The 26,646-nt window shown below is 31.8% G+C and overlaps 2 long non-coding RNA genes across 4 annotated transcripts; one reads left to right on the top strand and one right to left on the bottom strand.

Moving 5' to 3' along the window:
• Window positions 1–302: 302 nt before the first annotated feature.
• Window positions 303–25,179, bottom strand: LOC138124478 (uncharacterized). Its single transcript, XR_011157161.1, has 2 exons — window positions 24,419–25,179; window positions 303–629 (listed from the first exon to the last, which is right to left on the bottom strand). It is a non-coding gene; the product is annotated as an uncharacterized lncRNA (long non-coding RNA).
• On the top strand, window positions 10,284–23,529 carry LOC138124485 (uncharacterized). Of its 3 annotated transcripts, XR_011157165.1 has the most exons (5): window positions 10,284–11,172; window positions 11,237–11,568; window positions 11,624–11,796; window positions 22,396–22,534; window positions 22,595–23,529. It is a non-coding gene; the product is annotated as an uncharacterized lncRNA (long non-coding RNA). The 3 variants fall into 3 exon arrangements; XR_011157163.1 differs by lacking the exons at window positions 10,284–11,172; window positions 11,237–11,568; window positions 11,624–11,796 and adding an exon at window positions 13,445–13,828; XR_011157164.1 differs by lacking the exons at window positions 10,284–11,172; window positions 11,237–11,568; window positions 11,624–11,796 and adding an exon at window positions 18,439–22,350.
• Window positions 25,180–26,646: the final 1,467 nt, after the last annotated feature.

Genomic DNA, 26,646 nt, shown 5'->3' with positions numbered 1-26,646 from the left:
TTCTTCTTGTGGGAAAATTGTTCACATTTATTTTTGTGTACATATTAGTAAACGCTTAAACTCTTTTAGTGAGTTTCTACCACCCTACATTTGCAATTTAATATATCACTGAATGTACTCGTAATATAGGTACCTAATTGAATACAATTAAAAATACCACTTTTGATATTGTTATTTTATGGTATGATTTCATTTCAATATTTCTGTTATTGCGTTAGTTGACAAATAACAAAATATTTACTGCACATATAAAATATACAAAGTGTTCTCGTTGTGTCGAAGGACCAAAATTGATAGTCGTATTAAGTAACAGTAACAATTTATTGATTAATTACAAAGATATGAATATGTTCAAATGAGTGACTCTTGTCTGTTGCGAGTCTTGTCTTGTTCTGTCGTCGAGGGTTGGTTGAGGTTGATTCTTCTGCTTCTGGACGTCCCCACCCCTTCGACAAAGGGGGTGTTCCGAAAATGGTTGGATGAAGTTCCAACATTATGAAAGAACGTATACAGGCTGTTTCAAAAGTAAAAGTGCCGCCAAAACTTTACAGAACATGATAAAATACTGAACAATAAATAATTTTAAAAAATGTTTTTGAATGTCTCCAGATGTTAAAGAGTTGCAAAGGCTGGAACAAAGAGATCATGTATGTATTTAACATTCTATGTGTGTATGTGTATTCATATTATTTTAAGCTGGACACATGGACATAACTGATATGTTCCATTAAAGAAACTGTTTTCCGTCTTTTATCAGGCTTTCGTTTTATTTACATTTGGCAACATCGGTTTATCTTACATTTTGACATTTTGCAATGTATAGATCGTTACCATGACTGTAGACTATAATAAAATGGTTGCTGTGATTACTGCTGTTTATTATTATCATATTTCGAACTTCTTCTGTACAATGTTGCCACTTTCATAGTAATTTAAACCTCTGTAAAACCATATGGATGCATAAAAAAGAACGTTTGATTACCATTTCGCGTTAATATTTATATGAGAAATTACTGTGTAACATTTTTGGCGATAGTTTTGGAACATGCTGTATCAAGAGTCCTGTGGAATTGGAATGTATTTCATTCATTCTTGCCGCTCTGTAGCATAATGTGGTACTATTACGAGTACGGAATTTTGGACTGGAAATTAGACTGATATAAGATGTGAAATAGGCTTTAGGTGCTATACATATTAATAATATCTACTATTGTCACATGTCATTTTGACAAATTGAAAATCACATCTCAGCACTTGCAGCTTTTCAGGACTGATGAAGTCCTGAAAAGCAACAAGTGCTGAGATGTGATTTTTCCGAAAACTGAACAGACTTTTATTAAACTTTGGAAATCAATAACTAAAATGTAAAATAATTGTGCATAATTGTGTCATTGTTTTTTTTTTTAATGACATAAATAGAAGAACAGAGGTTATTTATGTAAGTCCATTAATGACAGGTTTTTAATAAAGACTGTTGTAAGATGAAAATTAATTAGATAATTAGAATATACAGGCTGTTTGATAAACAAACGCCTCAACCCATAACTTTTTTATTTATTACCCGATGATTTCAATGAACAAAAAAACCAATGATATGGTTTTTCATGCGCTACAAAACAGCCATAAAATATATTTTTTTGGTGTTATCTTCAATAGCTAACGATAGTCAACTTTTTTTTTAAGGGCACATGTAGTTTTTTTTTAGGCTCAGTCTGGTAAGGTTTTTTTTCTGAATCTAATGATGAAAGTTGTCATTTGGTCCATAGATAACTGAAAAAAATATATATTTTTTTTTGTGGTTCAGCTTATGAGTCCCGTGAAAAACAATCGGAATACAAAGTGTGGTAAATGTCATCCAAACGTCAGCTTAGAAATTTACATCTGTTTTTTTAAACTTTTTTTATTTAAGTATAAAATAACAACATTGCCAGTCATGCAGGATAGCAGTCATTTGACAATAATTTTATATTCGAGTGTAATAAAAATCGTAATTAGTCAAAAACAAACATTTAATGGAAAAAAAATCATGTTTTCCAAGAAAATAATAATAAAACACCTTCAAGATTGCACCTGAAAATTTTCAAACTGACGCTTGACATTTGTTGCTATTTTTATATTCCAATGGTTTTTCACGGCTTACTTGAAAATTTTATAATAAGCTGAACCACAATTAAAAATTGTTTAAATTTTTTTTCAATTAGCTAGGGACCATATGATAACTTTTAATACATCATTAGATTCAGAAAAAAAAACTCTACCAGACTGAGCCTAAAAAACTACATATATCCATTAAAAAAAAAGTTGACTATCGTTAGCTATTGAAAATAACGCCAAAAAAAAAATTTATGGCTGCTTCGTAGCGCATGAAAAACCATATCTTTGGTTTTTTTGTTTATTGAAATCGGATAACAAATAAAATAGTTATAGGTTGAGGCATTTTTTATCAAACAGCCTGTATAAAGAAAATCACAAGCAAAACATCTATGAGGTGGAATTCATAACTGACGCTGAGCCTTAAAAATTTTACATTTGACTGTTGACATTTGATTTGACGGCTTTAGCGGTTCGACATACATAGTTCGACACAATAAAATTATAGAAACTCACGATTCCACAGGACTCTTGATATACGTTCTTTTATAGGCACTTTGTACATGTATTACAGTACAGGGTCATTATAAATGATTGTCCCATCGCAGAAGGCGACGTACGCCCTTAAAAAATCTAGATCATTATATCATACTCAGATCTGCGAAAAGCTGTTTAAAAATGTTCAACTTTTGAGAAAATATCTTTGCTGCGTCTTGAAAGATGAAAACCACTTTTTTGTTGTCCACAGGTTTCTAATACATTTTTGTTCTTTATAGAACTTTAGAACAGTTGTTCGGTTAGTTCATCGTAGACATTTGTAGATATAACTATAAACTCTTTAGTTGTTTTTATCAAGAATCTACGTCGACTGCAAATTTATAGACATTGCGATATCTTTGGCAGTTACTATCAGAGTTTTATGATCAGGTTCAAATATTGTAGGGGTTAATGAGCTGGATATGGTTACAAGGTGTGGTTTGTTGTTGAACAAATGCAAATAGCAATCTACAAATTGATACGGAATATGTATTTTCAAAAACAGAGATGAATAATTGTTTGAGGATATTATGTTAACGCATTTCGCCAATTTTTAATTAGGAAAATGGTAATGAACTAGAAAATTTAAAGGAATAAAAAGACTAATTATATTATTGACTCTACGAGTCAATAATTCTGGTCTGTGGTTTACTGTTACGTGTTAGTGGTAGTTTAATCTTCATGAAATATTAAGAGATTTATTGATTAAACATGACCTACTTCTCAAAGAATTACATTCAACAACAGAACCACACGGTCGTTATTATGTTGGGACATGGAACAGCGTTACCTTCTGCTGCATTTACCTTTCTGCATTGACTTTATGCCTGCCATAAACATAAAGCTATTGATTAAAATACGTACTTAGGCAAATGCAAATTAAGTCGAAGGTGTGGTCATTTCAAATGGGAAACATTCTGTCAGCCTGATACACTAGGGTGTAGTTTGTAACAAGGCAAACCTATTGGTTGATGACCATTATTTTTGATTTTTCCATTTGCATTTCTACAATTTCGTTGATAGTGGATAAATCTAACAATACATAAAAGATTTAATAGGTTTCACAAAATTTGAAGTTTTCGTAATATGATAGTTATCCTAATTGTGCTTAATTAAATTATACTTTCTTTGCTTTTCTTGTTATCTTCGTTCTTTATAAATTGGGTTTTTTCGAAATTTTTATTACTCGTAGTCATTAAATATTATACAGTAGATATTATACAGTGTGAACACAAATAGTTTCTAGCTTCTAACTTTTGAACTAGTATACAGGGCAAGTCATATAAGGTTTATTTCTGAATTTATTTTGTACGCAACCAAGAATACTAATTACGCTGACCACTTGATACCGTTTATAATGTGTTTTAATTTAGTAATCAACGTAGGTATGTAATTTGGCTAAAAATGTCAAAATGACAGTTGATGAATTTAATTTTTGATTTCATTAATCAGAACAGGAAAACGTCATTGTAACATTTTTAGCTAAATTACATACCTACGTTGATTACTAAATTAAATCACATTATAATCACGTTATAAATGGTAACAAGTAGTCAACGTCATTAGTATTTTTGGTTGCGTACAAAATAAATTAAGAAATAAGCCTTATGTGACTTGCCCTGTATATAGAGGCATTGAAGAAAAACTGAATCAAATGGTTTAGTTTAAAGTCTATTACTTTTCGGCGTTAAACCGAACTATGTATGGCGCTAAGGGCGATGTCAATATTAAAATTCCAAAGAGCAAAGGGGATCACGTGATAAATCATTTGAAAAGTCTTTCAGTCCTCTATTAGTCTATTTCATTGGATTCGTTCTGGAGTCATCATTGTCTGAATGTGGATTCATAAGTATTTTGCTTAAATTCTTTCACCCTCTTATTTAAAGTAATTTTTGATCAAAAATGCCAACTGGGAGCATGTCTGAGATGTTCATTATTTTCCGACAGGATGAGGCTCTCTCGCACTATTTTAAGGCCCCACAAGATTACTTAGACCAAACATATTCGAATTGATGGATTGGCAGATGTGGTCTAGTCGCACGATTTCTCTTTTCCATTTTTTTATTGGGGATATTTAAAATCATAAGTTAGTCAATTACATCATTACCCAACATCATTACTCAACCTGAATCTTTAGAGAATATCAGGAACAAAATTACGCGAGAATTTGAAAATAGACATATTTTATTGCTAAAAGATTTTAAATTACGTAAACAATATGTTATTTATTGTTTTGGTATTTACCTGATCACTTATTATTGTATCCAACTTAAACATGATTGTAAATGATATTTTTGTTCAAAAGTTACTTTAAACAAGAGTACGAAATAGTTTTATATGTATCGTATTACACCTATGAAACCACATTCAAACGATGAAAACTCCAGAACGAATTGATTGAATTGAAATAAATTAAACCACTGTTGGATAGAGAATTCAAAGACCTTCCAATGATGTATCACATGACCTCCTTGATATTTAAATTTCAAAGTTGACAGCGCCATCTAAAAAGCAGTAAACTCGAAACTATTTCATAACAGTTTTTATCTGATGTTCGGATGGGTTTATTTCTATTTAAAATTTGATATTTTAAAATGATATGAGTCAGAATATAGGAGGACCTAGCTTAGTACAGTTGACTCATCTTATTACATTTGAAAGAAATCAGAATCATAAAAAATACAGAGTGTCATTTACTTTTTGAAATAGGAGTAATGATGACGTGACAACTGTACACTGACGGACAAAAAAATTGTCGTCAAAATGTCTGTCATTTTTTTATTATGTAAAACATGCTTGCGAGCCTTCACAATAATATGTCATAAGAGTCATAAGTGACAAATATTTTCAATAATTTCAAAATGCCACGTCATTTGATAGACATTGGTTAACCTCAAAGTTAGAAGTATGATTTACATTAACGAAACATTAATAAATAAAATGACAGTGCCGTCAAATGAGGGACGACAGTTTTTTTGTCCGTCAGTGTACCAAGTTACTTACTGAATTAAAAAAAAAACGGGAAATGTCAAAAAATTACGGTTTTTTTTTTCATTTTTGTCATACATATGTAGTTTGAAAATGGCTTTTAGAAATAGGTTAGAATTATTTGACGGTATGTGAGTTTATAAATAAATAATTCAATGACATTTTCAAAAATTATTCGATAGGTAGTTTCCCGGTTTTTTTTTAATTCAACTGTACGTTAACCAATAAACTGACTCCCATCCTGAAATTTCAAATTTGTAACGGTAAGGACCTCAGAAATAAACCCATTCGAAATTTTCATGCTGACTCCCTGTATAAATAAAATTTTTGACCGTATTACACTCATCGTGGGTATGTTTACTCTACAAAGTAAACCAGCTCTCACCTTTATTTTCCAGATTTCCGGTTATTTTAACGTTTATCATTATCTTATCATTATTTTTGCAGGTTCTTGACCTTCTTCTATTTTTTCGGTGTTTGCAAAAACATACCCTTGAGCCTTGATCTACATAAACAGGAGATTTTACTAAGACTGACACACATTTCTGTATCTAAGGTTACTTATGATATCTTATATGTATCTTCCTTTTTTTAATTTGTATTAAAAAATTAGAAACATACGTACAGTCGAGTATCTCAAATTTTCTATGGTTTCATTTATCCTTTTTGTTGTCAATGTTGATGTTACCGAGACAAGCCAAATGTCAAAACTTTTCATTTCTTACGTCAGACATAATGACATTCCTTGTGTCAAACATAACCTATTTGAAAAAGCATGCCATTAAAAGTCAGAAAAGCCTGATTTACATGTGTTAAAAATAGGAAAATTCTGTGCTCTTGATTTTTATGATGTACTCGATTTTTTTGCAACCGTCTGTATCCTCAGGATCACTTTCAGGCTCATGCAAATTTTTCTTTCTCAGTAGGTAGAGATTTCATACACAGATTTTGTTGACAAATTTGTTAACTTATTTTAATTTTACGTCAGATTAGATTTAAAAATATGGGAACTTTCCATTACATTTTGATTTGTCATTATTCATTTACCCACGTGTCGCGCACAAGTACACTCGTGGTAAAATTTAGATTTTAGATATTTAGCAGGTAAGTTGATGCTCACGGTAGAAATTTTGATCATTAATTAGCAACTGTATTTATATTTAACTTTTCAAGATTTCTGGATTGAATGCATAATACCATCTTAAATATTTACATTGTCATTATTGTTCATTCATAAAAGCTATTGAACATATCCACTATGGAATCAATCTTATGTTATATTTAAATGTTCGTAGCCGCTGATAAATATTTATACCTAAGTAACAGCTGGTTTACAAAATGCAGCTGGTAAAACTTTTTACAATGGCCTTGCTTGACGTCATCTTTATTTAATTGGCGAGAAACAAAATTATGTAACTATACAATGAAATACATGTCATATTCCCCAGTGTTATAGATATGTATTAATAGGTTATTACAATTTTAATAATTCATGCCGAGTTAAATAACGATAAATTGTAAATTGAGAATTCAGTAGAACAATTGATTATAAAAAAATACGACAAATTATGTAGATATTACAATAGAAGGACTTGTAAAAACGTTGTAGATACATATTTGCAAGTATGTATTGTTCCTAGACTCGCAAAGTTTATAACTTTTTAAAATAACTTGCTTATTATAATACTCACTACTGAAAAACACTAGACTAAAACACACTAAAATAACACGTACTGTAAATTTAAACACATATATGTAGATAGATATTCATCTAATAATTTCACTAAATACATAAATGTTGTGCAGAACTTAGGAATTGCTAATAAAATATTTGAATATTTTCTGTTTAACGTTACAATAAATACTTTAAAACCCTGAAATTATGTTGTCGCTTTGTTCCGATGATGACGTCAATTTAAATTTGCAAGTCCCGTCCAAACGTGTTGCTAACCTGAAATTGATAACTTTTAAAATTCTCCAGTTTTTTGCTAGCTTTTATGTTGACCAATCTAAAATGCTAATTACAACAAAAAGTAGAGCTTTCTCAAAAAACTGTGGCCATTATTTTAATTTTATTTTTGTTTAATTTGAATTGAACAACAAACAAGTACCAATTAGAAACAATATTGTAGTAAGTATAAGCGGCAATGTTGTTCGATATTTTCTTTCCCTCAAGTAAATTATTTAATATTAAATTTTTAATTTCATTGCAAATATCAAGGCAACATTTTGAGAAGTTGTATTTTGATTATCGTCCAACCCCAACGATATTATGAAAATCAGACTTTGCCTTAATCATAAAGTAGACGTCAGGTTTGGTGAAAAATACGTTTTTATATTTCCTTGAATTCACTTTCCGTAGGAACAGCTATGTATATGCTACGCCACTGGTTTTGAGGTTATTAGAAATTTCTGTACCTATTTTAAAATCATTTACTAATGTGAAGAAACATCTAGCTATTTCACTTCTGTCGAATTACTTATTGTTTACGGTATTGTATTACATCATCTGTTTTTATATCCACATTATAGGGTATTTTGCACCTACTACATACCTATTTTGTATAATAATTTTCCTGAGTACCTGGCGCTCTACTTAAACTAAAAGCATTGCCCGAAAACATTCTATACTCTTAAAAAAATTTGGAAATTCTGTTGATTAAAGAAAGCTTTTTTGGGTGACAAACAAAAAAAAGTTTAAAAAAAACATCGGTGATAGGTTATCAATATCATATTCCTGTTGTTTAGTTCGAAAGACGTTAGCAGGAACGATTTGTGTACACGTAATATTCGCGGAATGAGACCTTGGAAACTGTTCCGGCTGAAACAGCTGCCTTCCCGCCAAAACCAGCTGTCGTGATTGGCTGTCAGGTACAAGCATTGGTTAAATATGCAAACAAATTCTGATGTAACCACGAGCATCACACTAATAACAACGATAAAAAAATGAACGTTGAATTTGATGAAGTGTTTTGGCGCGAATCCACCAAAGGAAAGTTTTCAGAATTAGTTTGCACGTTTCCGTTACACCTCACGATCTAAATCTCCGAGAAATTTCGTTGATTATTTTCGGTCTATTAAATTATAGTTCAAGTGAATCAACTGAGTAATAATTCTCCGAGGAAACGTTCTCGTATCCTGTTTACTATAGATACAGAATAAAAATCTAAATTCATAAAAAAAATTACAATACTTTTATTAATTAAAATACATATTTAATATTTTTTTATTAATGTAAAATACAACAGACTATCATTAATTTGATTATATTATTAAAAAATCAATTTATGAAACTGTTCAAACTTTATAAACTAACAGTCTTGATTGAGTCATGCTTCGCGGAAACTATTAAAAGATGTTTCTGGAAAGTTCAGTGGGTTATTTTACCTGAGCATTGGTATTAGGTACCAATATTGTGTAAAAAAACTTAAGTGGAGTGGATTTTTCTGTGCCAGGTGACACTTGAGTAAAAGTCACACGAGTAACCGATCCCTTTGTCAACTTTCAAACAGCATATTTACGACAAATAACCTTAAGCTTGTTTGACACGATGCTAAATTTTGTAGAAAATTTGTTAGAAAATGAGAGAGACCCTCGATCGGACCAATGAACGATCAGGATCATAGTCTGTCTTTGTCAGATCCTGATCGTTCATTGGTCCTCTCTCATTTACTAACAAATTTTCTACAAAATTTAGCATCGTGTCATACAGCCTTTAAAGCCATCTTGAATTATTTATTCACCTCTACTAAAATAGTAAATAGGTGAAATTTCTTTGTTGTTCATTCAGCTAAATGGGAAATAGGAATGGTTAACTTTACTTTTGGCTGTAAAAGAAAGAGGGAGAGAGACGGCGAGAGAATGAGACAGCGAAAGTGGTGAGAGAGAGAGAGAGAGAGAGAGAGAGAGAGAGAGAGAGATCTGGGAACAATAAAATAAAGTGACAAATAATTACATAAATGACTTTCAGACTTATATCAAATTTTACATATATAGTAAATTAATTTTTATAATGACGAACTAGAGTTACTAGATTTAGTAACTTTTGTTTTGTGAACACACCTTTTTACCGCGAATTTGTAAAAAAGTTAGGTTATGTGTCACGTCATTAAATTTGTTCTACAATTTTGTACTGTTTCATTACGTTTCCATTATCTCCACGAGTAATTTCTTTTATTTTGTTGAAAGCCTTTAAAATGTGCTGCTGTTTTGGAAATTCATTCATTTTGGCAGTGACAATAATATGACAATTTAAATCTTTGCCAACTTTCTGATTTTTCTTTATTTTGTAAAAAAATCACAAAAAAAAAGTTCCAGCTAGTTCGTCATTACAAAAATGAATTTAAGTACATACTTAAGTATTTGTTCAACTGAAATTATGATGGAGCAGGTTGTTGAAGAGAAAAATTAAATTTTTATTTGATATTTTTAATGATGTTCCAAAGCACTACGTTTTGTACTTTTATCTTATAATTTAATGAGAAAGCTACATGCCCCAAAATTATTATGTTATAAATAACGAAATCAGAGTAGGTTACGAAATACGAGAACATTTGCTTGGTAAAAATCAGATTTAACAGATTCCCACCTATATCTTTTTTAAATCGATTTGATTTCAGGTTGATTTAGTAGGTAGGTCAGGTCAGGTCAGGTCAGGTCAGGTCACGGCGACGGAATTTCGTCAGTCGTTGTTATTCAACTGACATTAGCTGTAAAACAGATTTTATATATTTCTAACCCCACATTGACATTTTTGACATGGATGTCAATTTTGAATGTCAGTCATAATGACAATAAAGGTAGGCTACACATTTTTTTTCGAATTGACAGTAAAATAACTGACGAAATTCCGAGACCGTAACTGTACTTCTCATAGCTTCTGGACATTAACACGTTTCTGTTGTCTATGTCAATCCCTGTTATTAGACTTCCACTATTTAGGGATTGTTTTAGTTCAGCGAAACCCATATCCCATACTTTACAAATTCTGTGATATGTGTATGATGACACGATGCGTAATAAGGAAGGGTTGCTCTCCCCGATTTTGACAGTGGTGACCTCACGTTGTGTAACGTTGAAATATCCAATAAGTCGAACTGCGGAGCCTCTCTTCAGCGCTCTTAAATTTTATTTTCAGTCGACCGTGGTTTAAATAAATGGTAACATTTTTTTCGAAAGGTTTTAAAATTCATAAATCATAAAAAGAATATTATACTTTAGGTTGCATGACGAAAAATCTTGTGTCTCAGTCATCAAATTAGAAGTTTTTGTGTTTATTGTACACGGTGACCCAACGAAAAATATCCATCTGGATTATTTGCAAAACTACAGACTGGCATTTTGCAATATGCAACCCTAATAACAAAAAAAAAACCACGACGAAAACCGTAACGAAAATTATCTTCACTTTTAGTAAAAAGGAACTCCTCCACATTATGCTGCTACTAAGAAAAGCAAGACAATTTTAAGATACCCGCTTTCCTGTACTATTAATTGGTAGAAGCGGCTCAATCGAGTTAAATCTTTTGGAATATTTCTTAGGGGGACCCTTAAAAAGTATGTTATAATTGTTATACCACCCAACCTACTACAATTGCGAAATTAGTTTAAACATTTTCAGATGAATGCGTATAACATCATTTGTTCCCACTGGATTTTGCAACAGCCTCAGGTGAAACCCAAATATTTTGGTAGCGGTGCGCGTGAATCAAAGTCGAATAATTAATTTCATGTTTATTGATCACACACGGTTGTTGCCAATCTTTCGCATACAAAAAGCTTGATCAAGCTTAAGGCCTTCAAGCTCTGAATGAGTCTTTAGTTAAAGGTGCAATTTTTTCATTCCCTCCCGAGGGAGGGCGGGCTGCTGAAACTTTCCTCGCCTTTTCAGCCACGATGACGGGAAGATTTGGGATAGGTACGGTGAGGACGGAAGGTGGCAGGTACTGAGGGGTGAGTACTGACCCGGCATTCCCCTTATCTTTGATACCTGAAATACCCACACCAGGTCAGGCGACCCTGTGATTTGAACCCGGTACCTCCCGAATGCAAAGCCTCGCGCTAACCGCTTGGCCAGAGTGCTCGGTCCTCAGTTCGAAAACTACCACTAATATAACTAAGAAGTGGGGAGTAGGGAGACAAATGGCCGACACCTCAACCCAAGTCAAGTAAACTGAACAGGTACTATACTGTACAGGGTTATAAAGTTTTACCGCCCGATCGAAAACACCCATTTCTAAACGATTTAAAATTCTCAAAAAATTCACGAACGATTGTGTATCGCTGTAGAATCTAGAATCTTCTGTAAAAATTTCAAATTTTGTACTGAATCAGATAAATATTTCATTTTAATTCAATAACGGCTACACGAATTTACATAATTTTTCACTGAGAGTCCTTTCCAACATTTACGAAAAATTTGGTGTCATTGAAATCATGGTGTTTTTGAAATAAATGGAATTTTATATTAAAGTGCAAAATTTAGCTTAAATTGAGCGGTCACTTCTACAAAAGAGGTTGACATAGGTTATTTATGGTACCCTTTAGGGACTAAAGAATTACTAGAAAAGTTCTCAACACATGTTTACCTACAATGAATTTATTTATGACACTGTAGTTGTAAATCTTGCTCATTTTTCGCTGTTATGTTAAACTTGGAATTCAAAAACTAATAATTTTCTTTTAATGCGAATTTCATAATATCTTTGAATGAATTGTGAATTATGAGCGTGTACGGAAAACATTTTTTTTGCTGAAAATCGATTTTTTTAAATTTTATGGCTCTGAATGAAGTGATAAGGGAAAATTGATTGCACACATTTAAAGCATTATATCAAGGGAATGTAACCTTAAAGTTTCGTAATTTTTACTAATTTTTAATAGGGTTTATCGTGCGGGCGGTAAAACTTGAATCATCCTGTACTGTTCACATTTCGAAAAATAAATAAGGTAATGTTACATAAGAAAGTTGTAAAAAGAATTTATTTTAAAATGTAATATCGCTCGAGCCTTGTTCTATACCGAGTGCCCTAAAATTCGCAGAACAAGTCAATGGGGCACTGTCAACTCATGTTAGAAAATTATGAGAAAAATTATAAATATGTACATTCTATATCTTTTAGATTTGAAGATATGGTGGGGCTCAAAAGTTGCAGGTTTGATCTCATTTATTTTAAATATTAAAATAGTAGTTTATTTAATGAGTTCGTGTGTAAATTGGGCCTTTTTTGGCACGAGTGGGCCATTTTAAAACGCGAGTGAAACGAGTGCCAAAAAGGGCCCAATTTACACACGAACGAATTGAATACAACGTTTTTTTGTTCGACGAACCCCTTAAAGGCTCCAAATCGCTTAAAATCTTTAAAATTAGCTTGACGTTGCGTTTTGACAAGTTGTGACATTTATCAAAATCCGTTCACACAGGAGAAAATTTTCAAATTCTGACAGTGTCGAACAAAAAAAGATCTTAACTTTGTTTTACTAGCCAGTGGTATAACAATTCTGAATGATTGTGATCAAGTTTTCAATTATTTACTTCATTATTTCCAACATTTCCAAGAAGTGATTTTATGTCGGTTTTGTTTGTTATATTTGGACTGATTGCACTCTCTTTGGCCACCACTATTGCGAATTAACCAAACAGATTGCGGTTATTCTAGTCGAAAAACTAATTACAATGGTTCGAAATACTTCAACTTGCGTAATGATGCAGTTACTGGTAGATACCACCGAAAATGGTCACATCCCGTTTTCGTTTTAAGGACATTAACCAGGATTGTAGCTACGTATACGTAGGTGACGATAAAACACAAGAGACATTAGTTTGTGTCATTACGTGGTATGTTCCAGTATCGGTACCGCTCGTACTTTTCTCATGAAACACATTTGATCGTTCACTGTCACACCTACACTGAAGAGTGAAAATTGTAAATGACGTAGGTGCATAATAGGTAAATGAAGAAGGCTATTTTGTGACCTTTGGATTGAGGATGTGCGTTAGCAGTTAGCACTTGGTTGTTTGTAATTCGATGTTTCTTTTATGGGAATGACTAAGACAACCGTCGTCATGTTATATCGGTTTGTTCCTGACGAGCTAGGTACAGGACTGTTGTACGAATTCACAAATCGATCGTGAAGTCGGTCCAGAGTACTTGCATCTAATGCAACGCTTTTATCTCGAAAGAGACCTTTTACTACGCTGCAAAATAATTGCGTAAGTTTTAACAATGTGTACTTAACTATTAACCAACAACACATGGTCTTTATTTGCATAACCTCCATGTTCACGAAAAATACGCGTGTTGCATAAACATTTATTTAAATTTTTAATTATCGCTAGAATGCTAGCACAATCTAAATTATTTTGTACATTTCTAGCTGGAAAATTACCATCAGAAAGTAGTACCATCGGGTTAGCTGTTGACCCCAATAAAAGTGTTACATTTCGGTTACTGCACACTATTGTGGGATTTAGGATTCGAACAATAATGCGAGTTTAATTGACCTTAACTCTGCTACATTATTAATGAACTGTACGTACTTTCGAGGCACAATCCGGTCAGGTTCTTCCTAGTTACTACTTTTGCACAATACACATACAAGGTCTTGCGAGATTTCTTAATGAAAAGTAAACAAAGACATATTTTATTTCACAGTGTGTACGACTGCTCCGTCGCTTTTTGAATTATTGCCAAAATACTGAGATTTATTTTTGATATGACAATAAGAGTGTAATTCAAATTCTGATAAATGTTTGACAAAACTGTTCGAACTACCATCATAATATTACTTTCAATTAAAACAAGAACAATTTGTGCTTATTTTGTACATTTATTACAACGAAAAATATGGTAAATGAAAGAATTGTTGCTTTCTATTTAAGTAATAGAAATTTTAAATAAAGAGAGCAAACAAGTAAACGTAAAGACTGAATATTTGCTAGGATATCGTCTGCATGACTGGAAAAGCCTAAATTTACTCAGCAAAAAGAATGGACAATTGCGGGATGGGTTATTTTTGCAACAACATATGAAACATCCTGAAAAGCGAAGTGCATTTGTAAAATAACGCTCAGAAGAAAATCGATAGAAACACAATTTTATTAAATGTTTCTGAAAAATAAAAGTACATATATACAGGGTGTATCTAAAATACGTCTGGCAATTTTAACACCTAGCAGAGCTTGGTTATGAGACGTTTTTTCTATCTGAATTTTTTACGAAAAATGTTACAGGGAAAAGTTTCATAAATTGGCGAGACTGTATACAAGTATACAGATTTAAAAATACTTAGGTACGTTCAATATAATCAGGAAAAAACAGATAAGGAGTGGCTATAGAAAACAAAATTTCTATTAACGTGCGGCGTAATTTAATAAACTGTCATTACGATATTTACGTAAATTTTAAAAAAATCACAAAATATACATGACAAAAGTTTGTTTTCGAAATGGAAACGAAGAAAACGGTGACTGGCTTTACCATAATTATATTGTTTGTTGGAGCTTCTCTTCATTATCGCTGTTGTTAGTATTATTGAAGCTACACCACATGTTTTCCATAGCCAATAATATGTATACCTAAATCTTTTAAATCTTTGAAGTATATTACCATTATTGCCCAAAGTCAAAACTAAAAAATGTTCATTGTAGATACTATTCTCATTAAACTTCAATCAAAATTATTACTTGAGTTAATTAACAAATAAAAATGTATAATTGTTCTATTAGTTAATTACATACATATTTAGTTATTTTCGTGCTGTTTTCAAGCTATTTAAAGAGTTTGAAGAGTGATTCGCGGAATTATTTAACAACAACGTCAAAACTTTGTTTATAAACAAATAAATTACACTCTTAAGTAAACTTTCGAAGTTTACTTAACAACAGCAACAATCACAATATTGTTCAGTATTGTATGTACACAAGGGTAAATAGCTTTTTTCTACACCGACTTCTCAAATCGGACAGTACATGGGTAAAGTCCTCGTCTAGAAATAGTCAATTTTGACTTAAATTGTAAATCATTTCACAATAGGACAGCAAACCGTCTTATAACTACCATAATACCCTCCTGACCTCCATAATACCCTGCCCCTTTGTTGTGCAGTGCCGACTCAAGGAAGAGCAAACATCAGGTAAAGTAACAGCCCCCATTTATTTATGGAATTATTTATGGTAGTTATAAGACGATTTTCTCTCCTATTGTAAAATGATTTACAATTTAAGTCAAAATTGACTATTTTTCGACGAGGACTTTACTGGCTCAACATACTGTCACAAAACACAACGTATGTACTGACATAAAACTTCTGTCGCTTTACTGAGAAATTGAAATTTGCGAAACATGAATTGTGTTCAATTCTATATTATAACTTATAACTTATAAGTCTACGAGTACTAGATATATGAATTTATTTACAAATACCTACACTGTAAAACTGATCTACTGATCTACTGTGACTCAGGCCCAAAGGTGATAGCAGCTTCTAGTAGTACATAAATTTAAAAATATGTGTTGTTTACTACATAGTAGTAAAAACAAATCTAACAGAGTTGTTAAATAAAGGCTTATTTTGAATTTCTCTGTTAAACATTTAAAACGCGTCTATCTTTCAAGAACGGTAAAATTGTTTGTGGATATTTTAGTAATTTACATTGTGGTCAGGTTTTTCAAAAAAAAATAATCAGTGTACAGGGTGACTTTAAAGGTTGTGCTGATATTTTAACCTGTGGTAGAACCCCACAAAAGGTATAATAATTGAGCCAATAATGCCTTATACAAATGTAGAAATTTTTTGAGAACAAGGGGGTAAAAGTTTTTCGAAAAAAGTTTGGGAGTCACTGAATTTTATGAAAAAAATCGGTCAAAAAAAATCATAATACATACACTTTTTTTGTTGTCATATAATTCAAAATTAAGTCAATTTGACAAGAACATCAATCTTAATCTTAATTTAAATCACAAATGTCTTTCACCAACCTGGAGAAAACCGATATGACTTTGATCTACGGCGAAGCCCGTGGACATTCAGCGATAGCACGGCAAATCCACGGTGAAAGGTTGCCTCAAAGGATACTTCCCATCTTCGCGGTTTCGGGCGTTTCCAAATGAATAAGAGTGATCTTGGCCGCCAACGAAAAGATCGCATTGTAGTTGCAGAAGCAGACATTCCTCACGAAATCCAAGAGCGTCACTTCCAGCAGTCATTTTAATGAACGTGTGAGTCGGGATTGTTGCAAATCACCTCGCAGGTCCCTAGGTTTTACCTCGCCGTTTGAATGTAGATGGTTATCTTCAATTTAAACGAAGTTTGCCTGAATTAGTCGAGGAAATTCCTCTAGCAATTCCACAAAAAATATAGTACCTTCACGATGGTACACCGCCTCATTACGTTCAAAACGCCGCTCAGGAAATTCGTGAAAACATCAGAGGCATTCTGAATCGAGTTCGGCTTTCTTGGACACGTACTACTGAAGCTTGCATTGAAAACGATAGCCGCCATTTCAAGTAACTTCTTTGATGTTTCATTTTATGCTTTTAGTCAGAATTACAGTATTTTTACTTTGTTCTTTATGTCTTTGTTGTTGTTTTCTGAATAAGTTGCAGGCACTATTTTATCACCACTATCATGATGAAACTCAAAAAACGATAAAAGTCAAACATAACCTCGAATGACATTAAAACTTGACCTTTTAGGGTGGTCGTACCCCAAAACTGCCCGCTAAATTTGAAATTTTTCAGCGTTTCCCAAACAAAGTGATTCCTTTGGTTCTCTTACATTTGTAAGGTGGGTTATTTTGCGTTCTTTTAATATGTACCTCAGGTTAAAATATCTGCACAACTTTTAAAATCAGACTGTATATTATACTTCGGGATTAGACATTTTTTTTTGTAATAAACTAGGCAAAAATGAATAGGGAATTCCACAATTTTTCTTGGAAAGCAAATTAATTGCCTCAATCCTCCCACGTATTCTTAAGCACAAGATAAATTTAAAATGCTACAGGTACTTGAAACATTACTTTTAATGTGTATATTAATATTTTCGTATCCCACCTCCACCCGGCGGCACGGCAATTTTGCCGGAGTACATACACTATTACGGATATTACTATCAAGTAATAGTGCAGTGCTTATCAACATAATTACCGGCGTCTCGCCTCCGCATTTTGACTTTGTTGTGTATTATGTTCTGTGTCAATGTTAAGGAAAAAATATATATAAAAATATATTTCTAACACCTTTCATTACAAATTTTAAACTGTATTTATAAAAAATTCAAAAAAGAAAAAATTCCCTATTCATTTTTGCCTAGTTTATTTAAATAGATAAAAATATCAATATGTAGTTCATGTAATAGATAGAAAATTTACATTTGTTCATGAAAAATATGTACCTATTATGCGACTCGGAGACAGGAAGAAAAGCAAAAAACAAGTTTACAAGCTATTTCTCTAAGTATGTACTCGTTGTGAGTTAGCTTGTGCAACTAAATATTTGCCCAAGATATATGTTTCTAAACTTTTTTCACTCATCTGGAAATGGTGCAGTTTTCTCGATTTCGGAACGGAAAAACTACTGATTCTGAAATCTAACGTTTAATATCAAAAACTATAGCTTTCTTCTCGTCACATTAGCATAATCTTTTGATTTATTTATCTATTTTCCCAAAAATTTTTAGGTACATACTTTTTTTTCGAAATAACTATGTAGTAAAGGAAAACAAACATCAACACGAGAGCACAAGAATGTTTTTTTTTTTAATTTTATCACGCTTCTAATCTTTTAATGGACAGACTGTGTTAGCTTTGAAATACTTAATTATTATTCAAAAGCTCCAATTATGAGATTTATAATTTTGACAGACGAAAAACAATGTCCACATTAGGACCTAGATGCAATAGCCGATGTGAAGAAAGGATTTATTAAAGAAAAATTAATCGAAAAATCGGTCGGTCGTTGCACCCAGTGCTGTTTTCTATATTCCAGTTGCGTTGTACGAAATACAGTTTTCTAGCCCACTTGGACGTGTATTTTAGTTCCCAAAGTTACGCAAGCGACCTCCTTTCCACATAGGAAATAGCAGTGATTCCCTACCACTGCAGCAGCTTTAATTTGACCGAACTGTCGGGTTTTCACATCGCATGACGTGAACATTTTCTGATAAATTATAAACATACATATCCGTTTTTTAAATCACCAGTCTCTAACTCGAATTTATAGCAGAGTCATTCAGCACACCCACTCCTCAATAATTACCGAAACAATAAATTGACCTTTAACACTGAGTTATGTAAAACTAATGTTGTAAAATAATAATAATAAACATATACATTTGTAGCCGCTGACAATGTGACAGTGTTTTCTTGACAAAGAACCAACACTTTCTTGCACGATGACGACAGATTTTTGTAATGCGCTCGTGAATAATTTATTATTTATAATTAGCCAACTTCCACCACATGATATAATTAGTGGGAACAGTTAGTTAACATATGGGTTTTACCAGTGAACGGCCAACTGAGGTTGACAAAAACTTGTCTTATTTAACACTAGATAAAATTACTCCGTCTTTCTTTCTCTTATCAATCAATTTACGGCAGTCGCCTTCTTGCCGATTTAATTTTTTACTCTTAAAGATTATATAACGGTATTTTTAAAACGCATCGCGCGTTACCTTTGTTCGTGAGGTCATAATTATGAGTGCCTACTCATTGTCAGAGCTCACCTGTGTGCGTTTACGATATATCGATTAATCTACGTGCAGGTGTTGTGGATGCTTTTCCTTGATCTGTGGATGGGGAAATTTGTTGAGCTTGTTTAGAATCAGTTGCATCACATCTTCAGATTGTCTGTTGACGTCAGAAGAGAAACCAGTTCTGAGAAAATTCTACCATTTAATAAGTAATAAGTAGATTTAATAATAATCACTTTGCATGCAGCAAATAACGTTTTAAACGTGGGTTGACGGGATTTCTGACAACAGCAAATGGAATAAAGCGATCGAGATGTACAGGAGTCCCACAGGAATGGAGATGTGAGAAAATAACATGAAAACAGCTTCTATTTTTGCTGTTAATGTAAACAAGCAAAATTTTACTGGAAATTGCCTTTATGGGAACGCTTACTGCTTTGATAGTATACTTTAAATTTTAATTTTTAATTTTCTATTCAGTTTTTTATTCCATAACAATTTTATGATAAAAAAAATGTCCAACTGGTCATGATTAATAACCAACTCGACTCGTATGTTAACTCCTTATTTTTCATTTAACTCTAGATGTTACATTAAAATTCTTGAATCCCATTAGTTTAGTTAGTTTCAATAAACTAACACACCGAATTTGGTAGATACTTGTTGTATCAAACGTTCAAATAATAAATAATACATACATAGTTTGTTTTGAAAACACCTCTGCTGTTTTCCCCTGTTGTGTACAGGTTACGATTATACAGACTGATTCACATAACTTTCCGACCCTAACGAATTTTAAATGCAGCCAGTAATACAAAACTCGATACCTTTATTTATTATGAAATCTGGACACGCCTGGCATTATTGACAATCACTTGACAATTCTTTTTTGTATAATTCTGAAATATTTTTTTTAATTAAAATGTGCTCTAATGACGAAAGGATCCATACGATATTGATATATGATGAGTCAGTTTCTTAAATTTAAAAAAAAATGTATTGTCAATTACTGCTATTTTTAAATTTTTATAATTAAGACTTTTGTGAGGGATGTCCAAACCATAGAAAAGTTTAAAATTATTCATGTTTGTGGATCAAGTTATGAATGAAAAACGTATTACTGGCTGCATTTAGGGGTCGAAAAGTTATGTGAATCAGTCTGTATATGGAACCGGCTCCGTCCTGCTAAAATGGTTTACGCTAGTATCATGAAATTTTAAATGAACTTAGGACTCATTAAAAGCTACTTATCAAATAAGAAATAAGAAAAAGTATCTAAATAAGTATAAAGCCAACTTGTTTTTTTATGGGTATACATATGGGTTAAATGGGGCACCATTAAAAAGCTTATTTTTTTTTTAGAATTATCTAATTGATATACCTAATAGGTTTGGTGATTTGTGAGTAAGTAAGTTTTTTTAGGATGCCCCATTTAATCCATGTTCCCATTTAAAAAAAAAATCAAGTTTAGTCGTCGACTTTTGCGACACCCTCACCTATATTAAATTTCAGGGAAAGTGTACAATATTTTTTACTTTATAGATATTTAATTAATTTCGACTTATTCTCATTATTGTCTATCCGTTCATTAATTTTGTTTTAATTTAAAGAATGCAGTTTCATTTTATTTTGTACTAAAAACGTTGAAATAAGTGGGTGGCAATAACAAAAATTGTTGTCTTGAATTGTTTTTATGTTGATAAATTAGCATTGTCACATAACAGGTTAAAAGGACTCGGCACTATAATATTGGTCTTTGTTATAATAATGTACACAGAACGTAAATTGCTCCCCGTCACATGCGGTGTTTTAATTAGAATTTAATTAGATCGTGATAATTACCAACGTAGGTACTCGAAGTTTTTAAATTGTACCGCGTTTATTATGCGACCAAGTACAAGTAATGCAATGAAGCTCTCAAGAGTAAATGGTAAGAACGTAAAATATAAAAGATGAGCAGTATAGGCAGTATTGTTACGTACCTAACTAAAATTATGTAATAAATCATAGGTACCAAGTGATCAATAGTGCCTAACGTTGTTTTGCCACTCTCGTCATGCTATACCTATTCATAATTTTTTTGTAATTATTATTTAAAGATTATTAATTTTTCATGTCCTAAAATTATTATTAGTTGATCGAAATGTTTCAGGGTCGAAGGACAAAAAAATTTCAATGTATTATAAGCCAACCGGTTTCCACCCATTTATTGATGCAAAATATCCATACATAAATATAAATAATAAAAGTAATAAATATACACAATTTATGTTTATACCGAACTAATATATTCTACAATTTGACATATTATACAAATATATGTCTGTTTATTTTGCTTTATATATTTTTGAAACACAATAAACGATACCAACTGCAACCCTCGTGTGTAAGGTTATATCAAAATGGCTTCCTTTCGCTATTCACTACTGAACTGGTCGATATCTATTCAGGTTAAAGTTACTAGGTGGAATCGTTACAGTGGATTTTAGTTACATATTTATAAGATAAAATATGCATTATGGTTTAAATTAAATAATGATTAGGTACAATGGCTAATACACATTTTACTACTTAGACTCACTTACGTAATAGGAATATTAATTATGACAGTTTTATCTACGTTTATTACAAGATTGGCATTAAAAATTGCATTTACTAACTTTGATTTATTGGCTTTATTTAATGTGATTGATTAAACTACTCAACTGTCAAAAAAAAGTCTAAACAGAATGAATAAAAAAATTATAGGTTACTATTTGAAAAATAAAAGTTGCCCATTGCCCATAAATGGGTAGATGGTATAAAAATTATATACTCACTCAGGTTTGTAATGTTTTTAGAGCCATTTCCTGTATAATTTTTTTCATTTGGGTCGTCAATAGCAAAGTTATAGCGTGGGCCGTTTTTTTAAAGATAGCTGTACCTATAATATAAAATCAGCAAATTCTACTCCAGACCACTCATGACACCATTTGCAATAATATGTAATGGATAACATTTTTAATTTCAAAGTCATGAACACACAGCCATTGATATTAGGTAGGTAGGTACAACTAGTAAATTTATTTATTTATTTATTTATAGGCATTTTCACGAATAAATTGCAATCCCCTAAATTATGGTAAGTACGGCATAGCATAACGTTGAAAGACGAAAAGACTAGGAGAAATCTTTTATCCTAAAATAATAATTTGGTATCATATCTGCCAGAAAAAATATCTAGGTATGTATTTACATACTTAATTACTTCTTCGAATAAAAAGTTATAAAGCAAATATTGTAGATAGTGATAAGGAAATTGGCCCAAGTCGGTACCGCACGCCTGAGTAAGAATGAAATTGGAAAGCTAAACGGATAAAAATGATGCGAGATCCCGAATGAACTGGAACACATGGACATGACACAACTATAAAACAAAACTTTTAGCATCCAGTCGACCAGGAGAACGTTTTGTACTTTTCCTATAAAATTCATCAAAATGGACAAAACTCGAATTAATGTGACGATGTTTTTCCATCATGTGCTAAAAACAAACTACAAGAACTTGAATACTTCATTATTATCATTATTTTAATTTAATGAATTTAATAACATTTATTTAGAAACATACAAAATTCGTAAGTCAGTAAATATTTTTTTGTAGGTACACTATCACTGTGGAAGCATGCATTTTTTCACGACCACTACGGAAAAATGCATTTTTCTCAAGGTTTAGGTGACGACAAAATAGACTCACAGCATGTAAAAATAGTCGTGGGTAATAATTTCCCACTCGGCACATGCGCGTCTCGTATGTGTCAAGTGACAAGTTAATTTAAATTTTTTGTTATTCCTGTTGATCTAAAAAGTCAGTTCGTCTTTAGGTTACGGGTTATTTATGTTATCGTAGAAAAAGTGTAGTGTATAAGATGTACGAGTATGTACGAAAAGGCCTGTTACTCACTCGTGAGAAAGTAGCACTATTCTGCACTCATTGCACAACATGCCATAAAAGTAGAATTAAAAACGTAAATTACATATATCTAACGGAACAAAAAATACAAGACAAAATCAAAAACTAAATATCGTATGTAACGTAATATTTACTGATGCTGCTGAATACATAACATACCGACAGACCATCATTGCAGAGTCGAATAACATAATTTTAAATTTAGAAAAAGTTGATTCTAATGAAATTGTAATTACGAGATACAAAAAATATAAGTCTGGATTTAACTTTGTTTACTTTGATTATACCTACCATCCATCTATTTAAAATACAAATTTAGGTAACTATCCACAAATTTACAGAAGGAAAAAATGTACATAGCTATGCCAAGTAATTTAGGGGTAGATTCACGAAACTCAGATAATTTGCAAATCGTTAATGAAACGGTAAATACAATGCTTCAACAATATCAGTTGTCATGGTTTTGAATTTGCAATGTCTTATCGAGCGTTACCGGGTTTCGTGAATGACCCCCTTAGTTGTTAACGGAATGTTGTATGTACAGACTTGATTAGGTACAGAATGATTAATGGGTGAACTTGGGAAGTTTATTTACTTTTGAAGTTTTATTTACAGATGCATTAAAAATGTTAATAAAAAAGATTTAGCTACTAGTTTTTCAAACATTGCGGAATTTACGACAGACATGAATGAAGATTCGTATTATTTATTACATGTATTATAAGAAAAAAGATGAATTTTATAAAACAAAATAAAAACTGTTTTGTGTCCTCATGAAAAATGATCATTTTCAATGGATTCTCCTTGGAATTTTACTTCAGATCTTACTCAAGAAGTGAAGAACTAAATACACCAACAATTGGAACATTAGGTAGTTCTGATTGTTAGGTTAACTTTTGATCATTCCTAACATGTCACCTCTTTAACGATGTGAACACCTGGAGACGAATTCAATATTCAAGGAACATCCACTATGTGTACATTTCATGAAAACTTTGTATAGGTGGGTGAAGTAAATAACAACATTAGATAGATTTTTTTCCAAATACCTAATTATGGCAGTTATTAGGTTATTGGTTATGATGTGCGTAACCTCTGCAGTGACGTAAAAACAAATGACTGTACCCGCATTAGTTATTGTGCTGTGAAACATACCTAATTTTAAATCTTTACTCATTAAATCATTATGCATAATTCCGAGTCGTGAGTGTGACGTTAATGTGTATGTTCTACAATGGATATCAATTTTCCACCCACTATTAATTTCATTTCGAAAGTGCACCAGCCCGACCGACCACTACTTAACCGAACGTAAAGATTCGCTAAAAGAAATCAAATGCAAATTATATACGCGCACTTGAACACAAACTACTGAAAATCAGACAGCTTGGAGCCCATGTGAATTTAGAATCTACACGTCAATACCGAAATCTCACCTTGACCTGAAACACACGAACTTAAATAATTTAGGGAAATCTAAAAGAAAACCTTCAAGTAGACATAAATAAGAAAAATTACCTAATCTAATTCCAAGCGCCTTAGGACGATGCGAGTTTGAATATTTTACCATTCCGCAGTTTTTTAATGGATAGGGCAAGAATGTGATGACCTGTTTATATCCAGATCTGACAAAATAATTTCAATTTTTCAATTTAGGGAGGCTCTTTTGCAGTTATGCCGGTTATGGAAGTCTTGCTTAAAGGAAAGTTGACTTTGTGCTAAACATCCTTTCTGACGTTAGAGGGTTTTTTTGTACTAGTTGAATGGTGCCCTCTTTTGAAACGATAATGCATAACTTGTGGTTAGGAAGGCGTGTTATGACTTGAATATTTTCCGAGAGGGTTTCATTCTAAATTTAACAGGAATATAGGACGATTAAAATATTTGAGTATATGGTTAATTGAGATAATTATATCAGGATCCCTACGCTAGTTTCAACCATTATCATATTTTCTGTTAAATTATTATTGTTATTTTTTCGTCAAATATCAGCCCTGTTATGTTAAATCTTTGCAGAAAGGCTGGAAACAGTCAATTTTTTTAAAAGGAACTTCCATCGAACTTAATTCTATGATTCCGAGAACTATTTATATTTGGTTTTAATTATCAGAAAATAAGTGAGTCATATTTGTGGTAAAACGGTTAATGGGTAGCACGTTGTGGTGGAGTATGGGTTTCATAGAATCCATCAAATCTTGAAATTCCAAAATTGATATGTAATCCATAATACAGGAAGTAAGGAAGTCGTATTTATTACATAATAATAATTTAATTTTCATTTACTTGATAATGTACCACTGACTTTCGGAGATTTTTAATTACATACTTAGTTGCTGTTAAATGTTGTAAAAACACTTCTATATTTATTGGAATTTTTCAAAATGGAAAAATAAATGTTGTAGATGTCATTTTCTAGTTAAATATTTTTTGAATAATGAATTTTTGTAATCCTAAAAAGATATATTATTTTAAAAAATGTTGAGGGAAAAATTCCTATTAGTAAGGTTTAAAACATTAGGTTAGAACATACTAACGAACTTGTAGTATTAGGGCGGGTCCCAATGTGTCTTCTTCTTCGATTGGTTGAACTTACCAGTATTTTTGGTTCTGAAAGGTGGTAATGTTTAACAAGCCTGACAAACGGCGAAGGGATGGCCAATCATTATAGATACTTAGCACTTGTAACCTACTGAGTAATAATGCTCTTGGAGTCTTTCTTTAGCATTTCAAATTCTAAATTTTAGGATATGAGTCAGAATGTAAGGGGACACACGTTATTGTCCCGTCTCCCGCCGCCCCCAACCACCCCACTTTAAAATTTTAAATGACATTTTTAATGACGGATTATGCCAGTCAGTGTACGTTGGTACAGTTGATTTCAAAAAAAAACGGGAAATGAAAATTTTCCTAATGTAAATTTGGTTTTGTCCATTTGTCAGTTAATTTTCTATGTGACAATAGTTACCTATCAAATATTTTTTTAAAATAGCATTGAATTTTGACCATAATTCTAACCTATCTCTCGTAAGAAGTTTTCACATTTTGAAAAATTGGTAAAAATGTGTCAATTTTATTCTGACAGTTCCCGTTTTTTTTTTGCAACTAACTGTACCTTACAAAAGAAAGGTTTGAGATATTTGAATTTGAGGAAGTGGAATTTTTTCATGGATCAATAAAAATCAGTTTGACCTTGTTTAACTTAGAAATTTTCAGAATTTCAAAATGAGTTTTAAAATCGACTGAACTATAGTTCTACGGCGACCATTTTGAACATTCAATTTAATTAAAATTGTGACATTTATTACTTAATTGTTTTAAAATTGAAAGGAGTCTTGTATTTTTTTTTTGTTATTTGTTATTGTTAGTCGGTTAATTAAATAATG

The sequence above is a fragment of the Tenebrio molitor genome, chromosome 1 (genome assembly GCF_963966145.1).
Source record: "Tenebrio molitor chromosome 1, icTenMoli1.1, whole genome shotgun sequence".
Taxonomy (NCBI): Eukaryota; Metazoa; Arthropoda; class Insecta; order Coleoptera; family Tenebrionidae; genus Tenebrio; species Tenebrio molitor.
The sequence above is the reverse complement of the archived record's forward strand: the minus strand, read 5'-3'. Positions and strand labels throughout refer to the sequence as shown.